This window comes from Rhinoderma darwinii, chromosome 3 (genome assembly GCF_050947455.1).
Source record: "Rhinoderma darwinii isolate aRhiDar2 chromosome 3, aRhiDar2.hap1, whole genome shotgun sequence".
In the NCBI taxonomy this organism is placed as follows: domain Eukaryota; kingdom Metazoa; phylum Chordata; class Amphibia; order Anura; family Rhinodermatidae; genus Rhinoderma; species Rhinoderma darwinii.
Genome location: NC_134689.1, coordinates 414745963 through 414766027, shown reverse-complemented (window position 1 = coordinate 414766027; position 20065 = coordinate 414745963). Strand labels below are relative to the sequence as shown.

General features: G+C 36.1%; 6 non-coding genes across 6 annotated transcripts; all 6 read right to left on the bottom strand.

Moving 5' to 3' along the window:
- Positions 1–471: 471 nt before the first annotated feature.
- TRNAQ-CUG (transfer RNA glutamine (anticodon CUG)) lies at positions 472–543 on the bottom strand. Its single transcript has one exon. It is a non-coding gene; the product is annotated as a tRNA-Gln (tRNA).
- Positions 544–9312: 8769 nt separating this feature from the next.
- TRNAQ-CUG (transfer RNA glutamine (anticodon CUG)) lies at positions 9313–9384 on the bottom strand. The gene has a single exon. It is a non-coding gene; the product is annotated as a tRNA-Gln (tRNA).
- Positions 9385–12030: 2646 nt separating this feature from the next.
- TRNAQ-CUG (transfer RNA glutamine (anticodon CUG)) lies at positions 12031–12102 on the bottom strand. Its single transcript has one exon. It is a non-coding gene; the product is annotated as a tRNA-Gln (tRNA).
- A 1273-nt stretch (positions 12103–13375) lies between these two features.
- On the bottom strand, positions 13376–13447 carry TRNAQ-CUG (transfer RNA glutamine (anticodon CUG)). Its single transcript has one exon. It is a non-coding gene; the product is annotated as a tRNA-Gln (tRNA).
- A 3340-nt stretch (positions 13448–16787) lies between these two features.
- Positions 16788–16859, bottom strand: TRNAQ-CUG (transfer RNA glutamine (anticodon CUG)). The gene has a single exon. It is a non-coding gene; the product is annotated as a tRNA-Gln (tRNA).
- Positions 16860–18158: 1299 nt separating this feature from the next.
- TRNAQ-CUG (transfer RNA glutamine (anticodon CUG)) lies at positions 18159–18230 on the bottom strand. The gene has a single exon. It is a non-coding gene; the product is annotated as a tRNA-Gln (tRNA).
- Positions 18231–20065: the final 1835 nt, after the last annotated feature.

The following is a 20065-nucleotide window of genomic DNA, read 5'->3' as shown; positions in this document are numbered from 1 at the left end:
ATTATTTTCTATTGCGGTTATATAACAAAAGCTAGAACCCTGCATTTGGAAAGGGAAAATACTATTAACAACTCAATGGGAAAAAACTGAGAAATGAAATTATGAATTTCAGTTGACTGAAAACTTAACTGTTGTAACCAGTGTCAGGCAGCTACTGCCAAGGCAAAAAGACTGTAAATTAGTTTCCATTTGGATAATCTACAATGTGGATAATACTAATTTCCAAGGTCTGTCTGTACTGAACACACTACGAGCTGGAAGTAGAGCCAGTGTTTGCATTACATGCCATAAAAAGACTCTTTAAATTTGTTGATTTCATATGCTCTCAATTACATTGGTTTAATTATCTCTACAAGAGAATATTATCACATTTTTTTTGTTGTTAAATCGTGTTTATGGCGTACAACAATCACTATCAATACAATACCTCATTAAAAAAGGATTACACTCAGAATGAATTAAACTGTGGCAAGGTCCCACCGAGAGTTGAACTCGGATTGCTGGATTCAGAGTCCAGAGTACTAACCATTACACCATGGAACCCTTGACAGTTTGGATATTTCTACTAAACAGGCAGTACGTGTAATTACAATAACAGGTCGGCTATCATTCAAAATCGACCTCCCACAATAATCAAGAGGGCATAGCTTCTGTGCCTGCATGATCACCAAGATGTACAATTATTTTCTATTGCGGTTATATAACAAAAGCTAGAACCCTGCATTTGGAAAGGGAAAATACTATTAACAACTTAATGGGAAAAAACTGGGAAATGAAATTATGAATTTCAGTTGACTGAAAACTTAACTGTTGTAACCAGTGTAAGGCAGCTACTGCCAAGGCAAAAAGACTGTAAATTAGTTTCCATTTGGATAATCTACAATCTGGATAATACTAATTTCCAAGGTCTGTCTGTACTGAACACACTACGAGCTGGAAGTAGAGCCAGTGTTTGCATTACATGCCATAAAAAGACTCTTTAAATTTGTTAATTTCATATGCCCTCAATTACATTGGTTTAATTATCTCTACGAGAGAATATTATCACATTTTTTTGGTTGTTAAATCGTGTTTATGGCGTACAACAATCACTATCAATACAATACCTCATTGAAAAAGGATTACACTCAAAAGGAATAAAACTGTGGCAAGGTCCCACCGAGAGTTGAACTCGGATTGCTGGATTCAGAGTCCTAACCATTACACAATGGACCCCTTGAAAATAGAGTGCAGTTTGGATATTTCTACTAAACAGGCAGTACGTGTAATTACAATAACAGGTCGGCTATCATTCAAAATCGACCTCCCACAATAATCAAGAGGGCATAGCTTCTGTGCCTGCATGATCACCAAGATGTACAATTATTTTCTATTGCGGTTATATAACAAAAGCTAGAACCCTGCATTTGGAAAGGGAAAATACTATTAACAACTCAATGGGAAAAAAACTGGGAAATGAAATTATGAATTTCAGTTGACTGAAAACTTAACTGTTGTAACCAGTGTCAGGAAGCTACTGCCAAGGCAAAAAGACTGTAAATTAGTTTCCATTTGGATAATCTACAATGTGGATAATACTAATTTCCAAGGTCTGTCTGTACTGAACACACTACGAGCTGGAAGTGGAGCCAGTGTTTGCATTACATGCCATAAAAAGACTATTTAAATTTGTTAATTTTATATGCCCTCAATTACATTGCTTTAATTATCTCTACGAGAGAATATTATCACATTTTTTTTGTTGTTAAATCGTGTTTATGCCGTACAACAATCACTATCAATACAATACCTCATTGAAAAAGGATTACACTCAGAAGGAATTAAACTGTGGCAAGGTCCCACCGAGAGTTGAACTCGGATTGCTGGATTCAGAGTGCTAACCATTACACCATGGAACCCTTGAAAATATAGTGCAGTTTGGATATTTCTACTAAACAGGCAGTACGTGTAATTACCATAACAGGTCGGCTATCATTCAAAATCGACCTCCCACAATAATCAAGAGGGCATAGCTTCTGTGCCTGCATGATCACCAAGATGTACAATTATTTTCTATTGTGGTTATATAACAAAAGCTAGAACCCTGCATTTGGAAAGGGAAAATACTATTAACAACTCAATGGGAAAAAACTGAGAAATGAAATTATGAATTTCAGTTGACTGAAAACTTAACTGTTGTAACCAGTGTCAGGCAGCTACTGCCAAGGCAAAAAGACTGTAAATTAGTTTCCATTTGGATAATCTACAATGTGGATAATACTAATTTCCAAGGTCTGTCTGTACTGAACACCCTACGAGCTGGAAGTAGAGCCAGTGTTTGCATTACATGCCATAAAAATACTCTTTAAATTTGTTAATTTTATATGCCCTCAATTACATTGGTTTAATTATCTCTACGAGAGAATATTATCAAATTTTTTTTGTTGTTAAATCGTGTTTATGGCGTACAACAATAACTATCAATACAATACCTCATTGAAAAAGGATTACACTCAGAAGGAATTAACCTGTGGCAAGGTCCCACCGAGAGTTTAACTCGGACTGCTGGATTCAGAGTGCTAACCATTACACCATGGAACCCTTGACAATAGAGTGCAGTTTGGATATTTCTATTAAACAGGCAGTACATGTAATTACGATTCAAAATCGACCTCCCACAATAAACAAGAGGGCATAGCTTCTGTGCCTGCATGATCACCAAGATGTACAATTATTTTCTATTGCGGTTATATAACAAAAGCTAGAACCCTGCATTTGGAAAGGGAAAATACTATTAACAACTCAATGGGAAAAAACTGAGAAATGAAATTATGAATTTCAGTTGACTGAAAACTTAACTGTTGTAACCAGTGTCAGGCAGCTACTGCCAAGGCAAAAAGACTGTAAATTAGTTTCCATTTGGATAATCTACAATGTGGATAATACTAATTTCCAAGGTCTGTCTGTACTGAACACACTACGAGCTGGAAGTAGGGCCAGTGTTTGCATTACATGCCATAAAAATACTCTTTAAATTTGTTAATTTTATATGCCCTCAATTACATTGGTTTAATTATCTCTACGAGAGAATATTATCACATTTTTTTTGTTGTTAAATCGTGTTTATGGCGTACAACAATAACTATCAATACTATACCTCATTGAAAAAAGGATTACACTCAGAAGGAATTAAGCTGTGGCAAGGTCCCACCGAGAGTTGAACTCGGATTGCTGGATTCAGAGTGCTAACCATTACTCCATGGAACCCTTGACAATAGAGTGCAGTTTGGATATTTCCACTAAACAGGCAGTACGTGTAATTACAATAACAGGTCGGCTATCATTCAAAATCGACCTCCCACAATAATCAAGAGGGCATAGCTTCTGTGCCTGCATGATCACCAAGATGTACAATTATTTTCTATTGCGGTTATATAACAAAAGCTAGAACCCTGCATTTGGAAAGGGAAAATACTATTAACAACTCAATGGGAAAAAACTGGGAAATGAAATTATGAATTTCAGTTGACTGAAAACTTAACTGTTGTAACCAGTGTCAGGCAGCTACAGCCAAGGCAAAAAGACTGTAAATTAGTTTCCATTTGGATGATCTACAATGTGGATAATACTAATTTCCAAGGTCTGTCTGTACTGAACACACTACGAGCTGGAAGTAGAGCCAGTGTTTGCATTACATGCCATAAAAATACTCTTTAAATTTGTTAATTTTATATGCCCTCAATTACATTGGTTTAATTATCTCTACGAGAGAATATTATCACATTTTTTTGTTGTTAAATCGTGTTTATGGCGTACAACAATCACTATCAATACAATACCTCATTAAAAAAGGATTACACTCAGAAGGAATTAAACTGTGGCAAGGTCCCACCGAGAGTTTAACTCGGATTGCTGGTTTCAGAGTCCAGAGTGCTAACCTTTACACCATGGAACCATTGACAATAGAGTGCAGTTTGGATATTTCTACTAAACAGGCAGTACGTGTAATTACAATAACACGTCGGCTATCATTCAAAATCGACCTCCCACAATAATCAAGAGGGCATAGCTTCTGTGCCTGCATGATCACCAAGATGTACAATTATTTTCTATTGCGGTTATATAACAAAAGCTAGAACCCTGCATTTGGAAAGGGAAAATACTATTAACAACTCAATGGGAAAAAACTGGGAAATGAAATTATGAATTTCAGTTGACTGAAAACTTAACTGTTGTAACCAGTGTCAGGCAGCTACTGCCAAGGCAAAAAGACTGTAAATTAGTTTCCATTTGGATAATCTACAATGTGGATAATACTAATTTCCAAGGTCTGTCTGTACTGAACACACTACGAGCTGGAAGTAGAGCTAGTGTTTGCATTACATGCCATAAAAATACTCTTTAAATTTGTTAATTTTATATGCCCGTAATTACATTGGTTTAATTATCTCTACGAGAGAATATTATCACATTTTTTTTGTTGTTAAATCGTGTTTATGGCGTACAACAATAACTATCAATACAATACCTCATTGAAAAAGGATTACACTCAGAAGGAATTAAACTGTGGCAAGGTCCCACCGAGAGTTTAACTCGGACTGCTGGATTCAGAGTGCTAACCATTACACCATGGAACCCTTGACAATAGAGTGCAGTTTGGATATTTCTATTAAACAGGCAGTACATGTAATTACGATTCAAAATCGACCTCCCACAATAAACAAGAGGGCATAGCTTCTGTGCCTGCATGATCACCAAGATGTACAATTATTTTCTATTGCGGTTATATAACAAAAGCTAGAACCCTGCATTTGGAAAGGGAAAATACTATTAACAACTCAATGGGAAAAAACTGAGAAATGAAATTATGAATTTCAGTTGACTGAAAACTTAACTGTTGTAACCAGTGTCAGGCAGCTACTGCCAAGGCAAAAAGACTGTAAATTAGTTTCCATTTGGATAATCTACAATGTGGATAATACTAATTTCCAAGGTCTGTCTGTACTGAACACACTACGAGCTGGAAGTAGAGCCAGTGTTTGCATTACATGCCATAAAAAGTCTCTTTAAATTTGTTGATTTCATATGCTCTCAATTACATTGGTTTAATTATCTCTACAAGAGAATATTATCACATTTTTTTTGTTGTTAAATCGTGTTTATATCGTACAACAATCACTATCAATACAATACCTCATTAAAAAAGGATTACACTCAGAATGAATTAAACTGTGGCAAGGTCCCACCGAGAGTTGAACTCGGATTGCTGGATTCAGAGTCCAGAGTACTAAACATTACACCATGGAACCCTTGACAATAGAGTGCAGTTTGGATATTTCTACTAAACAGGCAGTACGTGTAATTACAATAACACGTCGGCTATCATTCAAAATCGACCTCCCACAATAATCAAGAGGGCATAGCTTCTGTGCCTGCATGATCACCAAGATGTACAATTATTTTCTATTGCAGTTACATAACAAAAGCTAGAACCCTGCATTTGGAAAGGGAAAATAATATTAACAACTCAATGGGAAAAAACTGAGAAATGAAATTATGGATTTCAGTTGACTGAAAACTTAACTGTTGTAACCAGTGTCAGACACCTACTGCCAAGGCAAAAAGACTGTAAATTAGTTTCCATTTGGATAATCTACAATGTGGATAATACTAATTTCCAAGGTCTGTCTGTACTGAACACACTACGAGCTGGAAGTAGAGCCAGTGTTTGCATTACATGCCATAAAAATACTCTTTAAATTTGTTAATTTTATATGCCCTCAATTACATTGGTTTAATTATCTCTACGAGAGAATATTATCACATTTTTTTTGTTGTTAAATCGTGTTTATGGCGTACAACAATAACTATCAATACTATACCTCATTGAAAAAAGGATTATACTCAGAAGGAATTAAGCTGAGGCAAGGTCCCACCGAGAGTTGAACTTGGATTGCTGGATACAGAGTGCTAACCATTACACCATGGAACCCTTGACAATAGAGTGCAGTTTGGATATTTCCACTAAACAGGCAGTACGTGTAATTACAATAACAGGTCGGCTATCATTCAAAATCGACCTCCCACAATAATCAAGAGGGCATAGCTTCTGTGCCTGCATGATCACCAAGATGTACAATTATTTTCTATTGCGGTTATATAACAAAAGCTAGAACCCTGCATTTGGAAAGGGAAAATACTATTAACAACTCAATGGGAAAAAACTGGGAAATGAAATTATGAATTTCAGTTGACTGAAAACTTAACTGTTGTAACCAGTGTCAGGCAGCTACAGCCAAGGCAAAAAGACTGTAAATTAGTTTCCATTTGGATGATCTACAATGTGGATAATACTAATTTCCAAGGTCTGTCTGTACTGAACACACTACGAGCTGGAAGTAGAGCCAGTGTTTGCATTACATGCCATAAAAATACTCTTTAAATTTGTTAATTTTATATGCCCTCAATTACATTGGTTTAATTATCTCTACGAGAGAATATTATCACATTTTTTTGTTGTTAAATCGTGTTTATGGCGTACAACAATCACTATCAATACAATACCTCATTAAAAAAGGATTACACTCAGAAGGAATTAAACTGTGGCAAGGTCCCACCGAGAGTTTAACTCGGATTGCTGGTTTCAGAGTCCAGAGTGCTAACCTTTACACCATGGAACCATTGACAATAGAGTGCAGTTTGGATATTTCTACTAAACAGGCAGTACGTGTAATTACAATAACACGTCGGCTATCATTCAAAATCGACCTCCCACAATAATCAAGAGGGCATAGCTTCTGTGCCTGCATGATCACCAAGATGTACAATTATTTTCTATTGCGGTTATATAACAAAAGCTAGAACCCTGCATTTGGAAAGGGAAAATACTATTAACAACTCAATGGGAAAAAACTGGGAAATGAAATTATGAATTTCAGTTGACTGAAAACTTAACTGTTGTAACCAGTGTCAGGCAGCTACTGCCAAGGCAAAAAGACTGTAAATTAGTTTCCATTTGGATAATCTACAATGTGGATAATACTAATTTCCAAGGTCTGTCTGTACTGAACACACTACGAGCTGGAAGTAGAGCTAGTGTTTGCATTACATGCCATAAAAATACTCTTTAAATTTGTTAATTTTATATGCCCGTAATTACATTGGTTTAATTATCTCTACGAGAGAATATTATCACATTTTTTTTGTTGTTAAATCGTGTTTATGGCGTACAACAATAACTATCAATACAATACCTCATTGAAAAAGGATTACACTCAGAAGGAATTAAACTGTGGCAAGGTCCCACCGAGAGTTTAACTCGGACTGCTGGATTCAGAGTGCTAACCATTACACCATGGAACCCTTGACAATAGAGTGCAGTTTGGATATTTCTATTAAACAGGCAGTACATGTAATTACGATTCAAAATCGACCTCCCACAATAAACAAGAGGGCATAGCTTCTGTGCCTGCATGATCACCAAGATGTACAATTATTTTCTATTGCGGTTATATAACAAAAGCTAGAACCCTGCATTTGGAAAGGGAAAATACTATTAACAACTCAATGGGAAAAAACTGAGAAATGAAATTATGAATTTCAGTTGACTGAAAACTTAACTGTTGTAACCAGTGTCAGGCAGCTACTGCCAAGGCAAAAAGACTGTAAATTAGTTTCCATTTGGATAATCTACAATGTGGATAATACTAATTTCCAAGGTCTGTCTGTACTGAACACACTACGAGCTGGAAGTAGAGCCAGTGTTTGCATTACATGCCATAAAAAGTCTCTTTAAATTTGTTGATTTCATATGCTCTCAATTACATTGGTTTAATTATCTCTACAAGAGAATATTATCACATTTTTTTTGTTGTTAAATCGTGTTTATATCGTACAACAATCACTATCAATACAATACCTCATTAAAAAAGGATTACACTCAGAATGAATTAAACTGTGGCAAGGTCCCACCGAGAGTTGAACTCGGATTGCTGGATTCAGAGTCCAGAGTACTAAACATTACACCATGGAACCCTTGACAATAGAGTGCAGTTTGGATATTTCTACTAAACAGGCAGTACGTGTAATTACAATAACACGTCGGCTATCATTCAAAATCGACCTCCCACAATAATCAAGAGGGCATAGCTTCTGTGCCTGCATGATCACCAAGATGTACAATTATTTTCTATTGCAGTTACATAACAAAAGCTAGAACCCTGCATTTGGAAAGGGAAAATAATATTAACAACTCAATGGGAAAAAACTGAGAAATGAAATTATGGATTTCAGTTGACTGAAAACTTAACTGTTGTAACCAGTGTCAGACAGCTACTGCCAAGGCAAAAAGACTGTAAATTAGTTTCCATTTGGATAATCTACAATGTGGATAATACTAATTTCCAAGGTCTGTCTGTACTGAACACACTACGAGCTGGAAGTAGAGCCAGTGTTTGCATTACATGCCATAAAAATACTCTTTAAATTTGTTAATTTTATATGCCCTCAATTACATTGGTTTAATTATCTCTACGAGAGAATATTATCACATTTTTTTTGTTGTTAAATCGTGTTTATGGCGTACAACAATAACTATCAATACTATACCTCATTGAAAAAAGGATTATACTCAGAAGGAATTAAGCTGAGGCAAGGTCCCACCGAGAGTTGAACTTGGATTGCTGGATACAGAGTGCTAACCATTACACCATGGAACCCTTGACAATAGAGTGCAGTTTGGATATTTCTACTAAACAGGCAGTACGTGTAATTACCATAACAGGTCGGCTATCATTCAAAATCGACCTCCCACAATAATCAAGAGGGCATAGCTTCTGTGCCTGCATGATCACCAAGATGTACAATTATTTTCTATTGCGGTTATATAACAAAAGCTAGAACCCTGCATTTGGAAAGGGAAAATACTATTAACAACTCAATGGGAAACAAATGGGAAATGAAATTATGAATTTCAGTTGACTAAAAACGTAACTGTTGTAACCAGTGTCAGGCAGCTACAGCCAAGGCAAAAAGACTGTAAATTAGTTTCCATTTGGATGATCTACAATGTGGATAATACTAATTTCCAAGGTCTGTCTGTACTGAACACACTACGAGCTGGAAGTAGAGCCAGTGTTTGCATTACATGCCATAAAAATACTCTTTAAATTTGTTAATTTTATATGCCCTCAATTACATTGGTTTAATTATCTCTACGAGAGAATATTATCACATTTTTTTGTTGTTAAATCGTGTTTATGGCGTACAACAATCACTATCAATACAATACCTCATTAAAGAAGGATTACACTCAGAAGGAATTAAACTGTGGCAAGGTCCCACCGAGAGTTGAACTCGGATTGCTGGATTCAGAGTCCAGAGTACTAACCATTACACCATGGAACCCTTGACAATAGAGTGTGGTTTGGATATTTCTACTAAACAGGCAGTACGTGTAATTACAATAACACGTCGGCTATCATTCAAAATCGACCTCCCACAATAATCAAGAGGGCATAGCTTCTGTGCCTGCATGATCACCAAGATGTACAATTATTTTCTATTGCGGTTATATAACAAAAGCTAGAACCCTGCATTTGGAAAGGGAAAATACTATTAACAACTCAATGGGAAAAAAATGGGAAATGAAATTATGAATTTCAGTTGACTGAAAACTTAACTGTTGTAACCAGTGTCAGGCAGCTACTGCCACGGCAAAAAGACTGTAAATTAGTTTCCATTTGGATAATCTACAATGTGGATAATACTAATTTCCAAGGTCTGTCTGTACTGAACACACTACGAGCTGGAAGTAGAGCCAGTGTTTGCATTACATGCCATAAAAATACTCTTTAAATTTGTTAATTTTATATGCCCTCAATTACATTGGTTTAATTATCTCTACGAGAGAATATTATCACATTTTTTTTGTTGTTAAATCGTGTTTATGGCGTACAACAATAACTATCAATACAATACCTCATTGAAAAAGGATTACACTCAGAAGGAATTAAACTGTGTCAAGGTCCCACCGAGAGTTGAACTCGGATTGCTGGATTCAGAGAGCTAACCATTACACCATGGAACCCTTGACAATAGAGTGCAGTTGGGATATTTCTACTAAACAGGCAGTACGTGTAATTACCATAACAGGTCGGCTATCATTCAAAATCGACCTCCCACAATAATCAAGAGGGCATAGCTTCTGTGCCTGCATGATCACCAAGATGTACAATTATTTTCTATTGCGGTTATATAACAAAAGCTAGAACCCTGCATTTGGAAAGGGAAAATACTATTAACAACTCAATGGGAAAAAAATGGGAAATGAAATTATGAATTTCAGTTGACTGAAAACGTAACTGTTGTAACCAGTGTCAGGCAGCTACAGCCAAGGCAAAAAGACTGTAAATTAGTTTCCATTTGGATGATCTACAATGTGGATAATACTAATTTCCAAGGTCTGTCTGTACTGAACACACTACGAGCTGGAAGTAGAGCCAGTGTTTGCATTACATGCCATAAAAATACTCTTTAAATTTGTTAATTTTATATGCCCTCAATTACATTGCTTTAATTATCTCTACGAGAGAATATTATCACATTTTTTTTGTTGTTAAATCGTGTTTATGGCGTACAACAATCACTATCAATACAATACCTCATTGAAAAAGGATTACACTCAAAAGGAATTAAACTGTGGCAAGGTCCCACTGAGAGTTGAACTCGGATTGCTGGATTCAGAGTGCTAACCATTACACCATGGAACCCTTGACAATAGAGTGCAGTTTGGATATTTCTACTAAACAGGCAGTACGTGTAATTACAATAACACGTCGGCTATCATTCAAAATCGACCTCCCACAATAATCAAGAGGGCATAGCTTCTGTGCCTGCATGATCACCAAGATGTACAATTATTTTCTATTGCGGTTATATAACAAAAGCTAGAACCCTGCATTTGGAAAGGGAAAATACTTTTAACAACTCAATGGGAAAAAACTGAGAAATGAAATTATGAATTTCAGTTGACTGAAAACTTAACTGTTGTAACCAGTGTCAGGCAGCTACTGCCAAGGCAAAAAGACTGTAAATTAGTTTCCATTTGGATAATCTACAATGTGGATCATACTAATTTCCAAGGTCTGTCTGTACTGAACACCCTACGAGCTGGAAGTAGAGCCAGTGTTTGCATTACATGCCATAAAAATACTCTTTAAATTTGTTAATTTTATATGCCCTCAATTACATTGGTTTAATTATCTCTACGAGAGAATATTATCACATTTTTTTTGTTGTTAAATCGTGTTTATGGCGTACAACAATAACTATCAATACAATACCTCATTGAAAAAGGATTACACTCAGAAGGAATTGAACTGTGGCAAGGTCCCACCGAGAGTTGAACTTGGACTGCTGGATTCAGAGTGCTAACCATTACACCATGGAACCCTTGACAATAGAGTGCAGTTTGGATATTTCTATTAAACAGGCAGTACATGTAATTACGATTCAAAATCGACCTCCCACAATAATCAAGAGGGCATAGCTTCTGTGCCTGCATGATCACCAAGATGTACAATTATTTTCTATTGCGGTTATATAACAAAAGCTAGAACCCTGCATTTGGAAAGGGAAAATACTATTAACAACTCAATGGGAAAAAACTGAGAAATGAAATTATGAATTTCAGTTGACTGAAAACTTAACTGTTGTAACCAGTGTCAGGCAGCTACTGCCAAGGCAAAAAGACTGTAAATTAGTTTCCATTTGGATAATCTACAATGTGGATAATACTAATTTCCAAGGTCTGTCTGTACTGAACACACTACGAGCTGGAAGTAGAGCCAGTGTTTGCATTACATGCCATAAAAAGACTCTTTAAATTTGTTGATTTCATATGCTCTCAATTACATTGGTTTAATTATCTCTACAAGAGAATATTATCACATTTTTTTTGTTGTTAAATCGTGTTTATGGCGTACAACAATCACTATCAATACAATACCTCATTAAAAAAGGATTACACTCAGAATGAATTAAACTGTGGCAAGGTCCCACCGAGAGTTGAACTCGGATTGCTGGATTCAGAGTCCAGAGTACTAACCATTACACCATGGAACCCTTGACAGTTTGGATATTTCTACTAAACAGGCAGTACGTGTAATTACAATAACAGGTCGGCTATCATTCAAAATCGACCTCCCACAATAATCAAGAGGGCATAGCTTCTGTGCCTGCATGATCACCAAGATGTACAATTATTTTCTATTGCGGTTATATAACAAAAGCTAGAACCCTCCATTTGGAAAGGGAAAATACTATTAACAACTCAATGGGAAAAAACTGAGAAATGAAATTATGAATTTCAGTTGACTGAAAACTTAACTGTTGTAACCAGTGTCAGGCAGCTACTGCCAAGGCAAAAAGACTGTAAATTAGTTTCCATTTGGATAATCTACAATGTGGATAATACTAATTTCCAAGGTCTGTCTGTACTGAACACACTACGAGCTGGAAGTAGAGCCAGAGTTTGCATTACATGCCATAAAAATACTCTTTAAATTTGTTAATTTTATATGCCCTCAATTACATTGGTTTAATTATCTCTACGAGAGAATATTATCAAATTTTTTGTTGTTGTTAAATCGTGTTTATGGCGTACAACAATAACTATCAATACAATACCTCATTGAAAAAGGATTACACTCAGAAGGAATTAAACTGTGGCAAGGTCCCACCGAGAGTTGAACTCGGACTGCTGGATTCAGAGCGCTAACCATTACACCATGGAACCCTTGACAATAGAGTGCAGTTTGGATATTTCTATTAAACAGGCAGTACATGTAATTACGATTCAAAATCGACCTCCCACAATAATCAAGAGGGCATAGCTTCTGTGCCTGCATGATCACCAAGATGTACAATTATTTTCTATTGCGGTTATATAACAAAAGCTAGAACCCTGCATTTGGAAAGGGAAAATACTATTAACAAGTCAATGGGAAAAAACTGAGAAATGAAATTATGAATTTCAGTTGACTGAAAACTTAACTGTTGTAACCAGTGTCAGGCAGCTACTGCCAAGGCAAAAAGACTGTAAATTAGTTTCCATTTGGATAATCTACAATGTGGATAATACTAATTTCCAAGGTCTGTCTGTACTGAACACACTACGAGCTGGAAGTAGAGCCAGTGTTTGCATTACATGTCATAAAAAGACTCTTTAAATTTGTTGATTTCATATGCTCTCAATTACATTGGTTTAATTATCTCTACAAGAGAATATTATCACATTTTTTTTGTTGTTAAATCGTGTTTATGGCGTACAACAATCACTAGCAATACAATACCTCATTAAAAAAGGATTACACTCAGAATGAATTAAACCATGGCAAGGTCCCACCGAGAGTTGAACTCGGATTGCTGGATTCAGAGTCCAGAGTGCTAACCATTACACCATGGAACCCTTGACAATAGAGTGCAGTTTGGATATTTCTACTAAACAGGCAGTACGTGTAATTACAATAACACGTCGGCTATCATTCAAAATCGACCTCCCACAATAATCAAGAGGGCATAGCTTCTGTGCCTGCATGATCACCAAGATGTACAATTATTTTCTATTGCGGTTACATAACAAAAGCTAGAACCCTGCATTTGGAAAGGGAAAATAATATTAACAACTCAATGGGAAAAAACTGAGAAATTAAATTATGAATTTCAGTTGACTGAAAACTTAACTGTTGTAACCAGTGTCAGGCAGCTACTGCCAAGGCAAAAAGACTGTAAATTAGTTTCCATTTGGATAATCTACAATGTGGATAATACTAATTTCCAAGGTCTGTCTGTACTGAACACACTACGAGCTGGAAGTAGAGCCAGTGTTTGCATTACATGCCATAAAAATACTCTTTAAATTTGTTAATTTTATATGCCCTCAATTACATTGTTTTAATTATCTCTACGAGAGAATATTATCACATTTTTTTTGTTGTTAAATCGTGTTTATGGCGTACAACAATAACTATCAATACTATACCTCATTGAAAAAAGGATTACACTCAGAAGGAATTAAGCTGTGGCAAGGTCCCACCGAGAGTTGAACTCGGATTGCTGGATTCAGAGTGCTAACCATTACACCATGGAACCCTTGACAATAGAGTGCAGTTTGGATGTTTCTACTAAACAGGCAGTACGTGTAATTACAATAACACGTCGGCTATCATTCAAAATCGACCTCCAAAATAATCAAGAGGGCATAGCTTCTGTGCCTGCATGATCACCAAGATGTACAATTATTTTCTATTGCGGTTATATAACAAAAGCTAGAACCCTGCATTTGGAAAGGGAAAATACTATTAACAACTCAATGGGAAAAAACTGAGAAATGAAATTATGAATTTCAGTTGACTGAAAACTTAACAGTTGTAACCAGTGTCAGGCAGCTACTGCCAAGGCAAAAAGACTGTAAATTAGTTTCCATTTGGATAATCTACAATGTGGATAATACTAATTTCCAAGGTCTGTCTGTACTGAACACACTACGAGCTGGAAGTAGAGCAAGTGTTTGCATTACATGCCATAAAAAGACTCTTTAAATTTGTTAATTTTATATGCCCTCAATTACATTGGTTTAATTATCTCTACGAGAGAATATTATCACATATTTTTTGTTGTTAAATCGTGTTTATGGCGTACAACAATTACTATCAATACATATTTACCTCATTGAAAAAGGATTACACTCAAAAGGAATTAAACTGTGGCAAGGTCCCACCGAGAGTTGAACTTGGATTGCTGGATTCAGAGTGCTAACCATTACACCATGGAACCCTTGACAATAGAGTGCAGTTTGGATATTTCTACTAAACAGGCAGTACGTGTAATTACAATAACACGTCGGCTATCATTCAAAATCGACCTCCCACAATAATCAAGAGGGCATAGCTTCTGTGCCTGCATGATCACCAAGATGTACAATTATTTTCTATTGCGGTTATATAACAAAAGCTAGAACCCTGCATTTGAAAAGGGAAAATACTATTAACAACTCAATGGGAAAAAACTGAGAAATGAAATTATGAATTTCAGTTGACTGAAAACTTAACTGTTGTAACCAGTGTCAGGCAGCTACTGCCAAGGCAAAAAGACTGTAAATTAGTTTCCATTTGGATAATCTACAATGTGGATAATACTAATTTCCAAGGTCTGTCTGTACTGAACACCCTACGAGCTGAAAGTAGAGCCAGTGTTTGCATTACATGCCATAAAAATACTCTTTAAATTTGTTAATTTTATATGCCCTCAATTACATTGGTTTAATTATCTCTACGAGAGAATATTATTACATTTTTTTTGTTGTTAAATCGTGCTTATGGCGTACAACAATAACTATCAATACAATACCTCATTGAAAAAGGATTACACTCAGAAGGAATTAAACTGTGTCAAGGTCCCACCGAGAGTTGAACTCGGATTGCTGGATTCAGAGTGCTAACCATTACACCATGGAACCCTTGACAATAGAGTGCAGTTTGGATGTTTCTACTAAACAGGCAGTACGTGTAATTACCATAACAGGTCGGCTATCATTCAAAATCGACCTCCCACAATAATCAAGAGGGCATAGCTTCTGTGCCTGCATGATCACCAAGATGTACAATTATTTTCTATTGCGGTTATATAACAAAAGCTAGAACCCTGCATTTGGAAAGGGAAAATACTATTAACAACTCAATGGGAAAAAACTGGGAAATGAAATTATGAATTTCAGTTGACTGAAAACTTAACTGTTGTAACCAGTGTCAGGCAGCTACTGCCAAGGCAAAAAGACTGTAAATTAGTTTCCATTTGGATGATCTACAATGTGGATAATACTAATTTCCAAGGTCTGTGTGTACTGAACACACTACGAGCTGGAAGTAGAGCCAGTGTTTGCATTACATGCCATAAAAAGACTTTAAATTTGTTAATTTCATATGCCCTCAATTACATTGGTTTAATTATCTCTACGAGAGAATATTATCACTTTTTTTTTGTTGTTAAATCGTGTTTATGGCGTACAACAATTACTATCAATACAATACCTCATTGAAAAAGGATTACACTCAGAAGGAATTAAACTGTGGCAAGGTCCCACCGAGAGTTGAACTGCTGGATTCAGAGTGCTAACCATTACACCATGGAACCCTTGACAATAGAGTGCAGTTTGGATATTTCTACTAAACAGGCAGTACGTGTAATTACAATAACACGTCGGCTATCATTCAAAATCGACCTCCCACAATAATCAAGAGGGCATAGCTTCTGTGCCTGCATGATCACCAAGATGTACAATTATTTTCTATTGCGGTTATATAACAAAAGCTAGAACCCTGCATTTGGAAAGGGAAAATACTATTAACAACTCAATGGGAAAAAACTGAGAAATGAAATTATGAATTTCAGTTGACTGAAAACTTAACTGTTGTAACCAGTGTCAGGCAGCTACTGCCAAGGCAAAAAGACTGTAAATGAGTTTCCATTTGGATAATCTACAATGTGGATAATACTAATTTCCAAGGTCTGTCTGTACTGAACACCCTACGAGCTGAAAGTAGAGCCAGTGTTTGCATTACATGCCATAAAAAGACTCTTTAAATTTGTTAATTTTATATGCCCTCAATTACATTGGTTTAATTATCTCTACGAGAGAATATTATCACTTTTTTTGTGTTGTTAAATCGTGTTTATGGCGTACAACAATTACTATCAATACAATACCTCATTGAAAAAGGATTACACTCAGAAGGAATTAAACTGTGGCAAGGTCCCACCGAGAGTTGAACTCGGATTGCTGGATTCAGAGTCCAGAGTGCTAACCATTACACCATGGAACCCTTGACAATAGAGTGCAGTTTGGATATTTCTACTAAACAGGCAGTACGTGTAATTACAATAACACGTCGGCTATCATTCAAAATCGACCTCCCACAATAATCAAGAGGGCATAGCTTCTGTGCCTGCATGATCACCAAGATGTACAATTATTTTCTATTGCGGTTATATAACAAAAGCTAGAACCCTGCATTTGGAAAGGGAAAATACTATTAACAACTCAATGGGAAAATACTGAGAAATGAAATTATGAATTTCAGTTGACTGAAAACTTAACTGTTGTAACCAGTGTCAGGCAGCTACTGCCAAGGCAAAAAGACTGTAAATTAGTTTCCATTTGGATAATCTACAATGTGGATAATACTAATTTCCAAGGTCTGTCTGTACTGAACACACTACGAGCTGGAAGTAGAGCCAGTGTTTGCATTACATGCCATAAAAATACTCTTTAAATTTGTTAATTTTATATGCCCTCAATTACATTGGTTTAATTATCTCTACGAGAGAATATTATCACATTTTTTTTGTTGTTAAATCGTGTTTATGGCGTACAACAATAACTATCAATACAATACCTCATTGAAAAAGGATTGCACTCAGAAGGAATTAAACTGTGTCAAGGTCCCACCGAGAGTTGAACTCGGATTGCTGGATTCAGAGTGCTAACCATTACACCATGGAACCCTTGACAATAGAGTGCAGTTTGGATATTTCTACTAAACAGGCAGTACGTGTAATTACCATAACAGGTCGGCTATCATTCAAAATCGACCTCCCACAATAATCAAGAGGGCATAGCTTCTGTGCCTGCATGATCACCAAGATGTACAATTATTTTCTATTGCGGTTATATAACAAAAGCTAGAACCCTGCATTTGGAAAGGGAAAGTACTATTAACAACTCAATGGGAAAAAACTGGGAAATGAAATTATGAATTTCAGTTGACTGAAAACTTAACTGTTGTAACCAGTGTCAGGCAGCTACTGCCAAGGCAAAAAGACTGTAAATTAGTTTCCATTTGGATAATCTACAATGTGGATAATACTAATTTCCAAGGTCTGTCTGTACTGAACACACTACGAGCTGGAAGTAGAGCCAGTGTTTGCATTACATGCCATAAAAATACTCTTTAAATTTGTTAATTTTATATGCCCTCAATTACATTGGTTTAATTATCTCTACGAGAGAATATTATCACATTTTTTTTGTTGTTAAATCGTGTTTATGGCGTACAACAATAACTATCAATACAATACCTCATTGAAAAAGGATTGCACTCAGAAGGAATTAAACTGTGGCAAGGTCCCACCGAGAGTTGAACTCGGATTGCTGGATTCAGAGTCCAGAGTGCTAACCATTACACCATGGAACCCTTGACAATAGAGTGCAGTTTGGATATTTCTACTAAACAGGCAGTACGTGTAATTACAATAACACGTCGGCTATCATTCAAAATCGACCTCCCACAATAATCAAGAGGGCATAGCTTCTGTGCCTGCATGATCACCAAGATGTACAATTATTTTCTATTGCGGTTATATAACAAAAGCTAGAACCCTGCATTTGGAAAGGGAAAATACTATTAACAACTCAATGGGAAAATACTGAGAAATGAAATTATGAATTTCAGTTGACTGAAAACTTAACTGTTGTAACCAGTGTCAGGCAGCTACTGCCAAGGCAAAAAGACTGTAAATTAGTTTCCATTTGGATAATCTACAATGTGGATAATACTAATTTCCAAGGTCTGTCTGTACTGAACACACTACGAGCTGGAAGTAGAGCCAGTGTTTGCATTACATGCCATAAAAATACTCTTTAAATTTGTTAATTTTATATGCCCTCAATTACATTGGTTTAATTATCTCTACGAGAGAATATTATCACATTTTTTTTGTTGTTAAATCGTGTTTATGGCGTACAACAATAACTATCAATACAATACCTCATTGAAAAAGGATTGCACTCAGAAGGAATTAAACTGTGTCAAGGTCCCACCGAGAGTTGAACTCGGATTGCTGGATTCAGAGTGCTAACCATTACACCATGGAACCCTTGACAATAGAGTGCAGTTTGGATATTTCTACTAAACAGGCAGTACGTGTAATTACCATAACAGGTCGGCTATCATTCAAAATCGACCTCCCACAATAATCAAGAGGGCATAGCTTCTGTGCCTGCATGATCACCAAGATGTACAATTATTTTCTATTGCGGTTATATAACAAAAGCTAGAACCCTGCATTTGGAAAGGGAAAGTACTATTAACAACTCAATGGGAAAAAACTGGGAAATGAAATTATGAATTTCAGTTGACTGAAAACTTAACTGTTGTAACCAGTGTCAGGCAGCTACTGCCAAGGCAAAAAGACTGTAAATTAGTTTCCATTTGGATAATCTACAATGTGGATAATACTAATTTCCAAGGTCTGTCTGTACTGAACACACTACGAGCTGGAAGTAGAGCCAGTGTTTGCATTACATGCCATAAAAAGACTTTAAATTTGTTAATTTCATATGCCCTCAATTACATTGGTTTAATTATCTCTACGAGAGAATATTATCACTTTTTTTTTGTTGTTAAATCGTGTTTATGGCGTACAACAATTACTATCAATACAATACCTCATTGAAAAAGGATTACACTCAGAAGGAATTAAACTGTGGCAAGGTCCCACCGAGAGTTGAACTGCTGGATTCAGAGTGCTAACCATTACACCATGGAACCCTTGACAATAGAGTGCAGTTTGGATATTTCTACTAAACAGGCAGTACGTGTAATTACAATAACACGTCGGCTATCATTCAAAATCGACCTCCCACAATAATCAAGAGGGCATAGCTTCTGTGCCTGCATGATCACCAAGATGTACAATTATTTTCTATTGCGGTTATATAACAAAAGCTAGAACCCTGCATTTGGAAAGGGAAAATACTATTAACAACTCAATGGGAAAAAACTGAGAAATGAAATTATGAATTTCAGTTGACTGAAAACTTAACTGTTGTAACCAGTGTCAGGCAGCTACTGCCAAGGCAACAAGACTGTAACTTAGTTTCCATTTGGATAATCTACAATGTGGATAATACTAATTTCCAAGGTCTGTCTGTACTGAACACACTACGAGCTGGAAGTAGAGCCAGTGTTTGCATTACATGCCATAAAAAGACTCTTTAAATTTGTTAATTTTATATGCCCTCAATTAC